General features: G+C 40.8%; 1 long non-coding RNA gene across 1 annotated transcript in view; it reads right to left on the bottom strand.

Moving 5' to 3' along the window:
- The window catches only part of LOC108447004, a 19,440-nt gene extending 7,179 nt beyond the window's left edge, over nt 1–12,261 (bottom strand). Inside the window, exons 1-2 of the long non-coding RNA XR_001862361.1 lie at nt 12,190–12,261; nt 10,942–11,050 (exon numbers count right to left, since the gene is read on the bottom strand). This is a non-coding gene — a long non-coding RNA (uncharacterized LOC108447004). The remainder of the gene's footprint in view (nt 1–10,941; nt 11,051–12,189) is intronic.
- Nucleotides 12,262–14,384: the final 2,123 nt, after the last annotated feature.

The raw sequence follows: 14,384 nt of genomic DNA, 5'->3' as shown, positions 1-14,384 counted from the left end.
GGCTGTGACATTGAAGCCATGAGAGAACTGTTTCTTGTGGAGATGTCTCCATAGCATGAGCAAGAGAGACTCCTCTCCCTAAGTGAACTGAAGAAAGATTATTATAGAGATGGTATACTGACTGAAAATCTCAAGGGCTGTCTTTTTATGTTGTCAGTGGGAGAAGGGAGAAAGGTGGGGGTAAGAGAAGTGTTCTGAAGGTTTAGTCTAATTTTTTTTCTTTCTTTTAGGTCTGTTAATAAACTTCTTTATATTCTTTTAAATTTTGTGCCTGCTTTGCTTTCTCCTAATTCTTATCTCACAGAAAAAAAAAAAGGAGGTAATAGATATTTTGAACCAAACCACTGCACATTCTTTTGGAGGATTTCCTTCCTAGTGAGATTCCTCCTACCAGTAAAAGTGCTTTTCTCAACATGCCTTGCAGATGACAAGTTTTGCTGCAATCAAAATTTCTTATGTTTTTAAAAATTAACTGCAGGTAGGAGCACCAAAATCCAACTAATTTTGAAGGAATCCCCAAGAAGGCAGATTTCCTACAGGGCTTATGTATTTGTGTATGTGATTGCCTCCTACAAGAAGAATGTCTGATGCTCCTGTCAATAACCAAAGCAAAACTTCAATGAAAAATTATTTCAGCCTTTGCTGAACTCCTTCTTATAGCCGTTCAGCTTCATTCATAGAGTAATCTTTAATCCATCTTTGGTCATGGTCCTCTAAATATCTCTTTTAAGGCCCCCTCCCAGGCCCTTGCATTTTTGTTAAACAGAGAAAGTCTTTCTACTGCCAGGGCCATGAATATCTCTGACTTGGATTTGGATCATGACCTTCAAATCTTTCTTTTTATTAGACATACCAAATTCAAGAGTTCATTAAATCCTTTCCTTGTCTTTTCCCACACTTCTTCCTAGGTGTCTGACCAGTTTCCACAGCAGAACATATCCCTCCCTTCCTCCAAATGAACTGTTTCTAAAGGCTTTCCATCAGCTTTCCCAAAGCGCCAGTCTTCCTCAGTAAAAGGCCATCTCCAACTTGCTCATTTGTGTGTTGGACAGAACAAGAGCAGAGCTTTCAGTAAAGTATGGCATGAGACACACAATGCCCAGAAAGATGAGCAGAGACAGCACCATGTGCACTCTGTAAAAGTACAGAAAGGAAGCAAGACTTTTCAGCAAAGTGCAATCACAAAGTGTGAGGAGCAAAACCAAGTCAACACAGTCAATGTGAAGCAATGCAAAGAGTTAAGTTTCCTATTGTGTCCTGGATGTCTCAGTGGAAATCAGTTTGCTTTATGATTAAGAATGTTCTTTTAAGGTGTCTGTGACAGGAATGTGAAATTCAGCAAAAGAAAGATGAATCAGAGTCTGTTGTGGTTATTTTGTAAATTCCCGGTGTATAGTGTAAGATAACAAGGCTCTGAGCCCTGAATTCCTCCACATTGAGGAAGCCCAACAACATCATCAAGGCAAGCTTTCTTCTGCACATATGGATGTATATGCCTTGAAATCATGGAGCAAATCCCCTGTAAAGCAGGATCTGAAAGGTTGTGTGAGAGAGCAAACGGGTCACAGAGAAATTATTATACACTCCGGTAACTATGAAAGTGCCTTATTGTGGGTTGCTTGGTAAATGACAGTAAATTCTTGTGGAAGATGGTTCATGTGAAAAACAAGTATGAAAGGTATCTATGAGAAGGACTTGAAGTGTATAAAAATTATTCTAGTTAGATCAGTCACTCGGTTCAAAAATATTTGGCACATGTCCCCATAATGTATGAAATTCTAAGACTCACAATAACATAATATTTCTATTAATGCTGTGTTAATTGGTGCAACAGATCACTGAGTATATTTTAGCAGGTTTAAAATCTTGTCACTAATTTAGGTGTTAGTGACCACAATACCTAGAGACTTGTAAAATACAGATCACCTCCCTCAAGATAACTTCAGACACACAGACACTCAAGGGAAAATAACATAAAAGAAATAATGCATTAAAGACATTTTAGGAGCATAGTATGACAAATAAGATTATGAAATACAGGAAAGCTACCTGCAGTGCGTTAGATTAACAACCATTGACTGCTTTCTCTTGTGTTAATCTAAAAACTGTGAAACTTCATCCTTTTTGTTGTGTGCTGAAACACTAAGTTTTGCAGTGTTAACCAGAAAGCCTGACTTAAATGTTCAATGAACATTAAACCTTCTTTATTCTTGAATATCTTTGGCCTCAAGTTGCTACTGATTCTGCCTTACTGTCTCCTCATTTTCAGTGACCAACTCCCCCAGGCAAAGAAGGAAGACTTTGCAGTTGAAAGTTGGTGAAAGGTTGAGAAGAATTATTTTGGCATCCAAAGTGGGAGCTAGAGGTCACTTATATGATATGTCTGGTCGTCTAGAACCCAGGCTGCCAGTTTCTTGTACATTTTAACCTGAAAGTTATTAGAAACCAGAGTTTGCAGTTCTGAGCTGCCCAAAACCAACCTGATTGAGAAGTGGGCTCTTTTCCATGCGTTTCACACTCCACCTAAGTCTAGAAATGGGGCCTATCTACTTTACTGGGGGATCCTGATTCAGAAGCTGCACTCAAACCACACTGGAACATGTGCTGTTGCACATGTGCATGTTATTATGGGCCAGCCAGGTACCCTTTATTTTCCACTAGAACTGTTTTGAGGCAGCTTCATCTAAGTGGTGGAGGCACTAGAAAAAGAAGGTATTGTAATATTCCTCTGTTCACGACTGAAATGTTGTGTCCTCTGTCTTTGACCTCTGTTTAGTGTTGTTGAAGCTGGGTAAAACACATTGAACTCTTTTTCACCCATGGCATTGGTTTTGCTGTTGTCAGTATTTACTCACACAAATCCTCAAATAGCCATATAACAAACAGTCTTTTGTATTATACCATACTTTGCTTTCTCAACTGTTCTTGTTTTCAATGCCAGCTTGTCTGTAACATGTAGGTGTGCTTACTGATCTAAGCAGGTGCTGTATGCCTGGCAGCAACATGAGGGAACACAATTCCCTCCCCTTATGCAGCAACATTTAACCTCAGTTAAATGCTCAGTAAGGCAAAAGACAACATTTGTTTGAAATGCAGATGCACATGTTTGTGGTGGAGGCTGTGTGACATTTCGGTGGACACCTGAAGTACGTTCAGAACTCCTGGCACGCTCATGGCACTTGAAGTCAGGGACACACAGCAAAATCAGTTATCACCTCTTCAGGATATGGATCCCTGCATTTGGGTGTGACAAAATAATTTCAATCATAATTAGAAAAGTTATTCCGGCTAGGGCTGGATGATTAATTCTCTTTTGTCATGCTGACTGAATGGGAAGAACTGCTGATTGAACGAGGAATAGAAATTAAATAAAGTCTGACTGAAACAGAACTATTTTCTGCAAAGCAAGCCAAGAACTACCCCAGATTTATTTGGTTTCTTTCTAAAACCAAATATTTTGCATATTCCTACTAATACCAATTCCTTATTTCCTGATTACTTAACCCGGTTCTTCTTTTTTTCTATTCTTCTTAAATTAAGTCCCATTTTCAAATTACAAAAAAAGCCCAAAATATTTTCAAACCTAAAAGTGTTTTGTTTTGAAAAGGGATAATAAATGCAGAACATTTCTAAATTGAATGCATGCTGAAAATCAAACTGTTGTGAAGTTTTAAAAATCTTCCTGTGCTCTTTTCTTAGACAAGTTTTGATAAATTAGTGCATAATTTGCAAATAACTTTTCTCCCTGTGCTAATTCTTTTCCAGTGAAGAAATAGTTTATTTAACTGTTTAGTCCAGCTGTGTTCCAGCCACTTGCTTGTCACATGCAAAACTGAAAGACACTTAAGTATTCTCTGTGTCATGCTTGTTTCTTGGATGTGGTGCAAAGCAAGAAAAGAGAAACCATCTTACTTGAAGAGCTATGTGTTAGTTACTATTAATTTCCTGCAAAAGTGTAGCTTAAGCATATCCACTAAACCACTCTTGCTTGTGGTATTCCCTGCTCAATTGTTAGTGTTCCTGCTGCAAAGTACTTCAGAAGATGCTCAGGCAGCCTGTTGATCTTCAGGGAAACCCCTAGATTTCCTTCCTTATTATTCATGGGGATTTCCCAGCCTACTGCAGAAAAACAAGGATCAAAGTGTTTTACATGCTGTCTCATGTCTCCAGATTCTTCATCTTGCTTAAATGCCTGAGGAGGTGAGTGGCCATAAATAGAATTCTTGAAACACTAGAAGTGGGAGCAATACAAGTGTATTTTACAAACCATTTTATTAAAATAACATTAAAAGTATCTTAAAATTTGGGGGGTTTTCCATACTACAGGGAATACTGGGCAGAAAAAGAAAGTAAATCCGTAGTTTTATAACTGTACTCTTTTTTTATTAGCAGAATAAGTAGGAGAGAGACAATAAAGCTAGGAAGATGTCTTAAAGCAAAATGAATTAGAGACAGGCCTGTGTGTGCTCTTTGAGATCTGTCTGTGTGATCAGCCTTTTTAATGACAAAGTAATCCATAACATAGATCGTTCAACCAGACAGGACACTGGCCTACAGTCTGGATTTGTGCTTGTGTTGCTTGTGAAATCCAGCAGGAGAACAGCCCAGGTTTGCTCTGGGTTCTAGGAGTCACAGGTCTCCCATCCATGCATCCAGTGTGCTGGCCCTGCCTCCTACGGCTCACCAAGCTGGTTAAACAAGTGCCATATTTAATGCACACATTCACTTCCCTTAACTGTAGTAAGAAAGAGCGTGGTACTCAGACAATGTATTTTCACAGGTAGAGGGTGATTGATACCTTGTTTTCCAGCAGCAACTACGTTGAAAATGCTGACTTTCAATCCCTGCCTAAAGATACTGTATCTGCTAGGTAAAAAAAGAAACAGACACAAACTTTGCCAGAACATACCTTGCATACTATTAATCACTCCTTGACAGCTCTGAATTTCCATTTACCTGTTGAACCTTGTATTTGACACAGGTATTAGCTATAGTGAGGGTAAACAAGTATTTAAATATTTAAATTAATAAGTGTATTGGTGCTTTTACAGTCCATTAGAGGTAGGAACTCCTTTTAGGTGTAAAACTTATTTGCTCATGTGTTTAGAACAAATCTGAAATCATGATGAAAGAAGTTAGTTTCCCACCAAAATTTAATGTGAGTAGGACTGACCACATCTCTGTCTAGCAGTGTAGTGTTTTTACTCCCTCCTAATTTCAAACTTGGGCTCTTTTTGATTAATCTCATTGAATTTTGGTATCAAGTTAAAAGCCAAGAAACCTGTGTTCATACACTATTGATCATAGTCATTATTGTTCAGTTTTTCAGAAGTATAGGGATGGTTGCAGTCCATCTGAGAATGTGCAAAACCTCCCCTGTTTGCCCTTGAGTAACACATGTGCTTGTAATCACACCTCTTTTTAAAACATGAGGAATTTGAAAATGAAAAAAAGGTAACAGCTTTTACTCTAGACGAAAATGTGTCCTCATAAGGGCTGAAATTCACTGCAGCCTGCTTGAAGTGTGTTGAATTAAATTTCAGAAAAGAAATGCTCATATTTAGGAATTACCCCAGCCAATATTATATAACTACGTTTTTGTAGATTTTGAGAATAATGGACCAAGTAAACCTTAGTAAGTGAGATTTTAATGGACTTAATCATAGATTTGATGAGTGTTTTCCTCTGAAATTTGATTCTACTGAGTTCTACATGAAAAAAACCCAAAGATTATAGTTCTGTGCTAAAGTATTAGTGGAATTACACAGGAACTAATTGTATATATCTAGGGAATCTGAGGGCTTGGACTGCTTGGGACAGAGATGCCTAAGTAATCTAACTACACAGCATGTTCCCAGGCTATGGAAAGATGCTGGAATAAGCTATCTCCACCCAAAACTGCCGCAGGAGCAGGAGGCCTTCTGCTTTGTCTCACTGCCCTTCCCAACAGAGTCACTTAGACTCTCAGCACTCGGTGCTGATGAAGAAATGGGGCTGCAGAGCTGCCTCTCCACTGGCACCCTCTCAGGTCACTGTAGTGGACAGCAGTGATATTGCCAGACTTATCTGCTGAAACGGGCACTGAAGCCGGGAAAAAACCCTCTCTCTTGCTCTAATGGTGGTTGCTCTGTCCAAAAAATGAACATATGAAATACACCGCTCATGTCAGATTTAGCTGTGAAATATGCATTCAGATGTCACTCTAACCCTTCAATTTCAGAAATTATGAAAACAAACTTCATTTCTTTTGGATAAGAGAAGTGAGAAAACTCTTATCCTTAAGACAAATGCTTCATTGTGACCAGATGGGACAGTAAGTGCAAAGCTTAAGAAAGCAAAGCTGCCCACGCCTTGCAGCTGCCTGATTTGCTGAAAGGTGAGCACTAAAATTGTTACAGCGTTGTACCTCGTTTCCTGGAAAGATGGGATCTGATATACTTCATTTGTTTTCATCCACGTTGTTCGCTTTGCATTTTATCCTGATGAAGGATGTAGCTACAATTTCGGCAGCATTTCCAATCACCTCTGTCCTGTCCTACTGTGGTGGGATGAAAGTTTAAGAGGCTGGGACACAATGTGCTTTTTCCAAATGACAACGCTAGATGGTGCCCCTACACTTCCTAAAAAACCACACAGCCTAGCCTCGGCTTTGAAATCTCAGAAACGGTGAAAAGAGTGGAGTGATATGATGTGATATGATGTGATGTATTACGTGTGCATGTGTCTCTATGTTTTAATCCTCACACACTATTTATGTCCTTAGTTAATGACATGTGGAGCTATTTTCTCTGTTAGTCCCTTAAAATAACTATTTTAAGCACATGCATGCTTTTCCTTTCCTGTTTTCCCCAAACACCCACACAGAACCGGAGGACAGTTAATTGGAGGACGTTAACGGTAATTCCAGAAGACAGGACAGATGTTAGTGGTTCTGGTCCCAATCAAATGTGTAAGAGGCAGCTCTGCTAATGCAAGTTACCTTCAGTTCTAACACAGTGTTTGTGTGCATGTGTCTCTGCCAGACTGAGACCTGCACGTCCAGAAATGTCTCTCTAATAAAATGTTTTCTACACACAGTGCTGAATCTAAAGCACTAAAGACTTGATTCTTGCCTGAGAGAACCATACAGAACTTCATTTGTGAGAGAAAAATCCAGCCTGAAAAATTGGATATGAAGGGCTTTTCACCTTTGTTTCATAGTGCTTTGGGTGTTTTTGGGGTATTTTTGGATTTCAACAGGCACCGTGGAAATTGCAAGAAGACATGCAGACTGCAGTGTGGTTAAATGAGGGATAGCCTTACTGAATTCCTCCTGCAGCACCCTGTAAGCTCTCATCCCAAGGCTGGATCAGCTCAGCACCTTGCTGCTAGTCTGGCTCGTTCATCTGGGAACTCTCTGCTGCTTGCACATCCCTGAAGGAACTGATGGGAAGAGAGTGACAGAGACTAAAGCACTAAAGATAGGTCCTGAACAGTGGCTTGCTATGACCAACACAGAGCACGTGACACATCTTCTCAGGTTTCTTTGTAGATGTGTTGTAAATTGCAGTGTCCTCCCCTGATGGCACCGTGGCCGTGGTGTGGCTGGGTGACAGCCTTGGAGGCAAAGCCAGGAAAAACAGCAGCCAGGAAAAACAGTGGCCAGTGGTTGGGTCGGGTATGTTTTGGTTCAGTTTCTCCCCTGTGTGTGGCTGCCACTGCCAGGTGTGCTGAGGACTCCATCCCTCCTTCCCAGTCACCTGGACCACACAATTTGCATGCCTGTGCCAGGAGCTTGAGAGTATTGCTAATTCCCCACCTGCTTGTGGTCAAATGGTGAGCCCTGCTGAGGCCAGGGCTGGTGCCATCTGATTTCAACCCTCCTGATGTTCATACACTCTTGCACTTGGTGCTCTGGAGGAAAACTTCATCCATGAGGGCTACTTGAATGAGATGATTGTTCTGGACCTCAAGGGAAGGTGAAATAACTGCTGCAAGGAGAGGGTGCTAACAAGCTGTGCCACTGCTTCCCCTGGCAGCATTCAGTGCTGATGTTAGCAAATACAACCAGTTTGTATTTCTCAGGTTAAGGACACAGTGAGCTTTAGGGTTAGATTTTTGGGAAGATACAAAGAGTGGATCTGGGTAATTTATTTTGGTTTTAGAAGGTGGAGTCAGATTAAGGTTGAGAAAGCAATGAGATTTGTTCATAGTATACTTGGGAAGAGAAGGTTCTGATGTCTCAGAGGAGGTGACTATGCTGGTCACCAGTATACTGATAAAGACTGGCAGCTGCCTTAGGGAAGGAGAAGACATGAATGCAAGAGCAGGATTCATTTATATTTCCTGCCAAGTATCTGTTTCCTTGTTGCCCTCTTTTCCAGCTAAATAGGTAAACTCTAAGGCTGGGACTACAGTCTGGGTACTAAAGTACTGTGCAAAGCAGAGGTAACCCTAATTCAGGACTATTTTTAGTTAAGAACACCGATCAGTGTCAGACCTGGGCTAAAATAGCTCGCAATGAGTGAACTATTTCATCTTTAAAAGGCAGGACCAAAGGGAGATGCAAGAAAGGACTGGCATATCGGTGAAGTTGATCTCTGCTGTGCTGAAAATTTCCCCATATATTTCCCTGACACTCTGGGGAAATGCAATTCTAAGCCTTGGTAATTGAAAATAACTTTATTTCGTGTCTTTTGAGCTCTTGGCATGTTCTTGGTGCTTCTGTGCAAGTCCATGAAAACACACTTATGAGCCATGGACAAACCAAAGTAGTGAGTGAAATATTCCTAGCTGTACATTTCTGCAGAAAATCAGAAATGACCACAAACTTTGTCAAAACGGTCAGATTTATTGTATTTCAATGTTTTCTTCTAGAATTGCTTTCTTAGAAGGGTAACAAACTGACTCCTTAAATTCCTTTTCCATTAAAACATCAATGATGTCCACTCAGCACATTTATAATTCTTGTACTTCTAGTATTACAGAGTGCAGGGGTACTTTCCCATATACAGTTATGTCATTGTGTGATTGATCAAGAGCTCTGTGCAATGACATCAATGAGTTCCGAGGGTCTTCGGGTTTTTGGGGGGCTTTTCATGTGATTAGAAGTATTACATTTGAAGAAGACTGCTTCACTGCTACGGGATATACACTCACTCAGCAGTGTCTGTATGAATAACATCATACCTTAAACAAGAAAATCTATTGCATTGCTTAATTCATGTTCCCAGCACAGGGAGGTCTGGCCACCGTGGGCAGGCATGTTCTCAGGGAGTGCCTTTGCCAAACGCTGCAGGTGAGCTCCTGGCCCACACCCCTGGCAAGACACGGGCTAGCAGTGCCTGCACCACAGGAGCAGGGAACATGGGAGCTGTTGCCTCCTCTTCCCTCACAGGTCTTTCAAATCTCCCACACTCACAGCTGATTTCTTGAGTTGTTTTCTGTGGGGAGGACCTTGCCTAGTAGATATGTTAAAACCAGCTATATACAAGCCACTGAGACCAGCATGTACCATTGGTTTCCTAGTTTCTAAGCCCATAATCCATGGCATATGACAGATTTCTGTCCACTGTAAGATTAGCTACTTCTGAAATGCACTAGCAAGCAGAAGTGGGTTAGCAGTTACAGATTGATGTCAACAAAATCAAAATACCTTGTTTTAATAGAGTGACGCTTCACTGAGTAATTAGCCTTCACGCTGTGGCACTTCTGGTTCCACCTTTTAGTGACTGGGCAGTAGGATCATGGTGGAATTCAGGAAATGTAAGAAGCTGCTGGGTATTGTTAATTAATGAGAAATGCGCCTTTATACTTACAGTGAGAGAGTTTATTGGATGATACCAATGTATGCTCTCAGGGTAGAACACCACAGAGCTGGTCATTGTTGTCATTTATAAAGTTGTTGGTTTGGCTTTTGCATGAGTTAATTATTTAAACTGTTATTGTGTTAAAACTTATTATTAATCCATAATTGACCCCCTTCTGTTTACCACTACACATTTGTTGCTTACACCCTTTTAAGGGTCATTTAGTGTTTTACAAGTTAAGAAGTTACATTTGTTAATAATGATATCGAAATGAAATGTTCCTGTTTAAAAAAAATTGAGTTGTGTGTTGGTAATCATTTTTAAGACTCTCCTTCCAGGACCCTCAGCAGCTCATAAGTTAACATATTAAAGGCAACGGAGTCTTCCTCTGACAGTGAGTAACCTGCAACCATGGCAACCATGCATTTCAATAAGGAGCTTTTCCCGCCAAAAGAATGGATTACCTCACTCTTTCAGCAGACCCTGGCAGCAAGCGAGCCACTGGATGAAAGAACTGATGTCATGATTTTTCTATCCAATTACCTGAGGCCAGGAAGGCTGGACTATGGGTGGACTGTGGGTGTGTCTGGGAGGGACCAGAGGGTTTAAAAGGCTTCTACACAAGCTGAGGGTCGTCTGGACTCTTCTAGGGCTAGCCTTGGGAGAGACCCAAAGCTGTGGCTCTCGCTCCTCATACCTCTTTAGAGGAATAATTAATTAACTTGGGTTTTAGGCTAGCTAAAGCCACCACAGCTTTGATTGAGTTCTTGCTCTGAGGCTCCTGGCTGGTTCGGTCAAAGAGTTCTTGATCCTGGCACCCGGGCTTTTCCTAATTTTATTTTATAGTTTTATTTTTGTACTGTTCTTGATTAAATTCTTTGTTAAATAAATTACCTTTCTATGGTAATTTCAAGAGTTGTTGGTCTTTATAACAATTGCCGAGGGATTTTGGGATTGCTTCTCTACTTGCTAGATTGCAGGTCAGGGATACATCCACTGAGGTCAGTGGTGTTGCATTAGTGGAAACATAGCCTGAGAGGATAAACAGGGCTAAAGGACTTGTGAGACCCATGTGAGTCATGCAGTGCTTAGGCCACTGGCTAAGGAATTAAAAGACTTAGGAGGAGAGGCTGAGGTAGCTTGGTTTGCTCACCTTGGAGAGGAGAAGGCTGAGGGGTGACACTATCACAGTCTACACCTTCCTCAAGGGGGAACTGCAGAAGGGGAAGTGTTGATCTCTCTCTGGTGACCAGCGATAGGACCTAAGGAAAGAGAAAGAAGCTGCATCAGGGGAATTAAAACTGGGACGTTGTCAGAGACTGAAAATAGTTCATGCCTCAAACTGATACAAAGTTTTGCTCATTATAAAGACGCTACAACCAAAGAAGCCTCCCTGAAGACTGGGGCTTTGAATTCAAAGTCAAACTGTTGATTAGATAAAGGGAAATGCAGTGTTCAGTCATCCCCGGCTGAGTTTGGGGCGGGGGGGAGGTGTGTGACCCAGAGTCTGCTGTGAGAGACTGCCTCTCACCTCCAGGGGGACATGCCAGGACATTGCTACCTGGCTCAAGGGTATATAAACCCATCAGATTCTATGCTTTCTGGGGGGACCTTCACCACAAAGAAGACCAGCCAGAGAGGATCAACAGAACATCTTGGGATCCACAGATGGTGATATTTTCCTTATTCTGTCCCTGTCACTCTTTCTGTCCCCCCCACCTGTTTTCTACTTCTTTCTTTCTTTCCCTCTCTCTCTCTCTCTCTCTCATATTTACTATCAATAAAACTCTTACTATTGTCACTGGCATATGGTCTCGTTTGCACCTTAATTCGGGCAGAGGCATTTCTAAGAACCTTAAAACTGGATCATAACAGACATTTTTCTGGAACCTTTGGTGTTTGAGTAAACATTTAGTATGCTTGCTCGGTTTAAGCATTTTTCATCCATTCATTCACCCAAAGATGAAGCCAAAGGAGGGTCAATCAGACACAGCTATGTTGATACACAAACTTACTGATATGAACAGTCTTACTGTATGAGTGTTGCTGTGCTTGAGAGGTTGATCTCCCACTAAATTCCACAGCAGCAGCTTTTACCCCTGACTTCAAATGGATTATCATGTGAACAACAGTTCGGTGCAAACAAAGACATGCTGTACATGACTCCAGTGGCTGGGGCACTGCAGTGCACATGAAGTCTGTGTTTATCAGTTAAGCACCTGCTCTACTGGTGGTGTGGAGGTACCAAGTATTTGCATGGGTGCAGGTGGACTTCAATATCATGGAAACACTTGATGTGCAAGAAACTTAGCCTAAAGGCACCTGTGTGGTCAGCCAGACTGTGCCAAAGGGATACCAGACTGAGACGTGAAAATATGACACCGTGTATATCCGGACTTACTTAACAAATTGAGCACCCATCAGGACAGGGGTTCAGGCTGTTCCTCTTGACATCTGTCTGTCAGTCTGCACTGCAAGAGGAAATAGATAACTTTCTAAATGGGCTTATGTCCTTAGACTGAAAATGTTTCACAGTTTTTACACTAATTCAAATTCTCATTAAGAAAGATAATTCCATAACATGAGAATGTTATGGGTGGTTCCTGTTAACACTCTTTTTCTAGGTGGAACCTGACAGAAGTGGTATTTATTTTTCTTCAGCAGACCTTCCCCTCAAAGATACTGACTGGGACGTAGGTCCCACTGTGTGCATATAGATGTCTTTGAGAAATTAGTGAACAGGGCATTCTCTATCTAAAGTCTACGACAGATAATGACGAGGTGAGCAACAAATCCCACCCAGTGTGTTGTATGAAGCTTTATTTCATTGCTCCTTTGCAAATCAGGCATTATACATTTATTTTTACATTTTTTTCTCAGGCCACAGGTAAATTCCATGACGTTTGACTTGGCTGATAATTCTTACTCCCTATTCATTACCTCACATGGGAGGGAGTCCTTCTGGCCAATCAAACCCGTAAAGACTTCAATGCACATTAATCAGTGGAACATAATTCCTTTTTGGTACCTATGAGACATGAGTGTGCTGAATACTGTGGGGAACGCACAAGATAATTTCAGAGATTTATCTCCCAGAGCTTTCTAATGAAAAATTAGACATTAAAATAATTAAGTTAATGAAGATTTGGGCATCTTCAGATGCTGTCAGTCATAAATGCCTCTTATCATTCTATTGCACTGCTTTCCATTCAAAAAATTTCCTTGGACCATCAGCTCCTGCAATATTTTGGAGGAGAGGACTGTGCAGTACCAAATGCCTGTTAAAAAACAGGACTGAAATATCATACATGATGGTTGACAAAGACACTTTAGAAGCCTTGTGAAAAATAGATTTAGCTCCCAGATGGGCAAGGTGTATCAGTGAGCAGAAATGAACAGCCCTGCTGGCAGCACTCAACAGGTCTGCTTCCTAAGACACAAAGCATTAACAACTGTTGTCAGCCCCTCTGCCCTTCCCTCTGTTTCTTTGTATGTTCAGCTCTTGAGTTCAGGTGTGGTTTCTGTCTCATTGTATGAGGACCCAAAGGGCTTGAGATAAAATACACTAGAATAAAAACTGAAGTTAATTTCACAAGGGAAGGCTGAAAGCATTAGAGGAGATCCAAGCCTGCTTCAATTGTAGTAGTATCTTGGAGATTTGAAGTAGACAGTATCTTGAAGATTTTCCTTAAGACAAAGAGTGCCACAAGGATCATTTCTCTGTTACAAAGCTACTTATGAGCTGTGCTAAGTTCCTGGCATAGAACAGGCAAAGGTAATTTAAATAATATTTTTTTCTATTTCTTGTCTTCTGCCTTGCAAAGAGCAAAAGTAAGATCTAGCACAATTTTAGTGTCTTCTAAGGTCTCTGAAGAGTGTCTTCCCCTGCCTTTGTGAATGGGCTATAAAAGTCTTCAGAAAAGAGAAAGAACATTTTAAGGTGAAGAAAAGAATTTTAAACAGAGATCGTGTTTTTTCCCAAGAAACTTAAAATGTCATGCAAAACATCACTTTCAAAAGACATTTGCTGCTCTTACAGGTTAACCCAAGAGAAGGTTCAATGGGATCAGATGGAGGACTCACCAAGGAATGAGAACAGCAGTGTTTGTTCAAAAGTTGTTTCAGACCCTTGGCTTAGAGCCTGACACCTGTGAGGATTTTGCAAGAGAGGCAGTAGATACTGCAGTTAGGCAACCAGCCCAGCACCGTATGTTATTTTGAAGCACACGCATGCATTCTGCAGCAATGAAAGGATGAGGAATTGCATCCCTCCTTGTCTGCTATTTTCTATCAAAAACTTTATGCATTTCTCCTGCCACAACAGAACCTACCATATGGTTTCACAAGACACTAATTACAATTTAATAATTACATGTCTTGGTTTTGAAAGACAGGTGTCTGCTAAGGAAGGCAGAAGCCTCCCTTGAAGTGGCAGATATAACCCCTTTTCCTCCGAGTTATAGTTTTGAAATCAAGGGCCTTTAGGCAAAGATGTGGGAAATAGGAATAACAGTTCTTTACTATATCTATATCTATATCTATATCTATATCTATATCTATATCTATATCTATATCTATATCTATATCTATATCTAT

This window comes from Corvus brachyrhynchos, unplaced genomic scaffold (assembly GCF_000691975.1).
Source record: "Corvus brachyrhynchos isolate BGI_N302 unplaced genomic scaffold, ASM69197v1 scaffold22, whole genome shotgun sequence".
NCBI classification, from domain to species: Eukaryota; Metazoa; Chordata; class Aves; order Passeriformes; family Corvidae; genus Corvus; species Corvus brachyrhynchos.
Note: the sequence above shows the minus strand (reverse complement) of the source record. Positions and strands in the feature narration are given on the sequence as shown.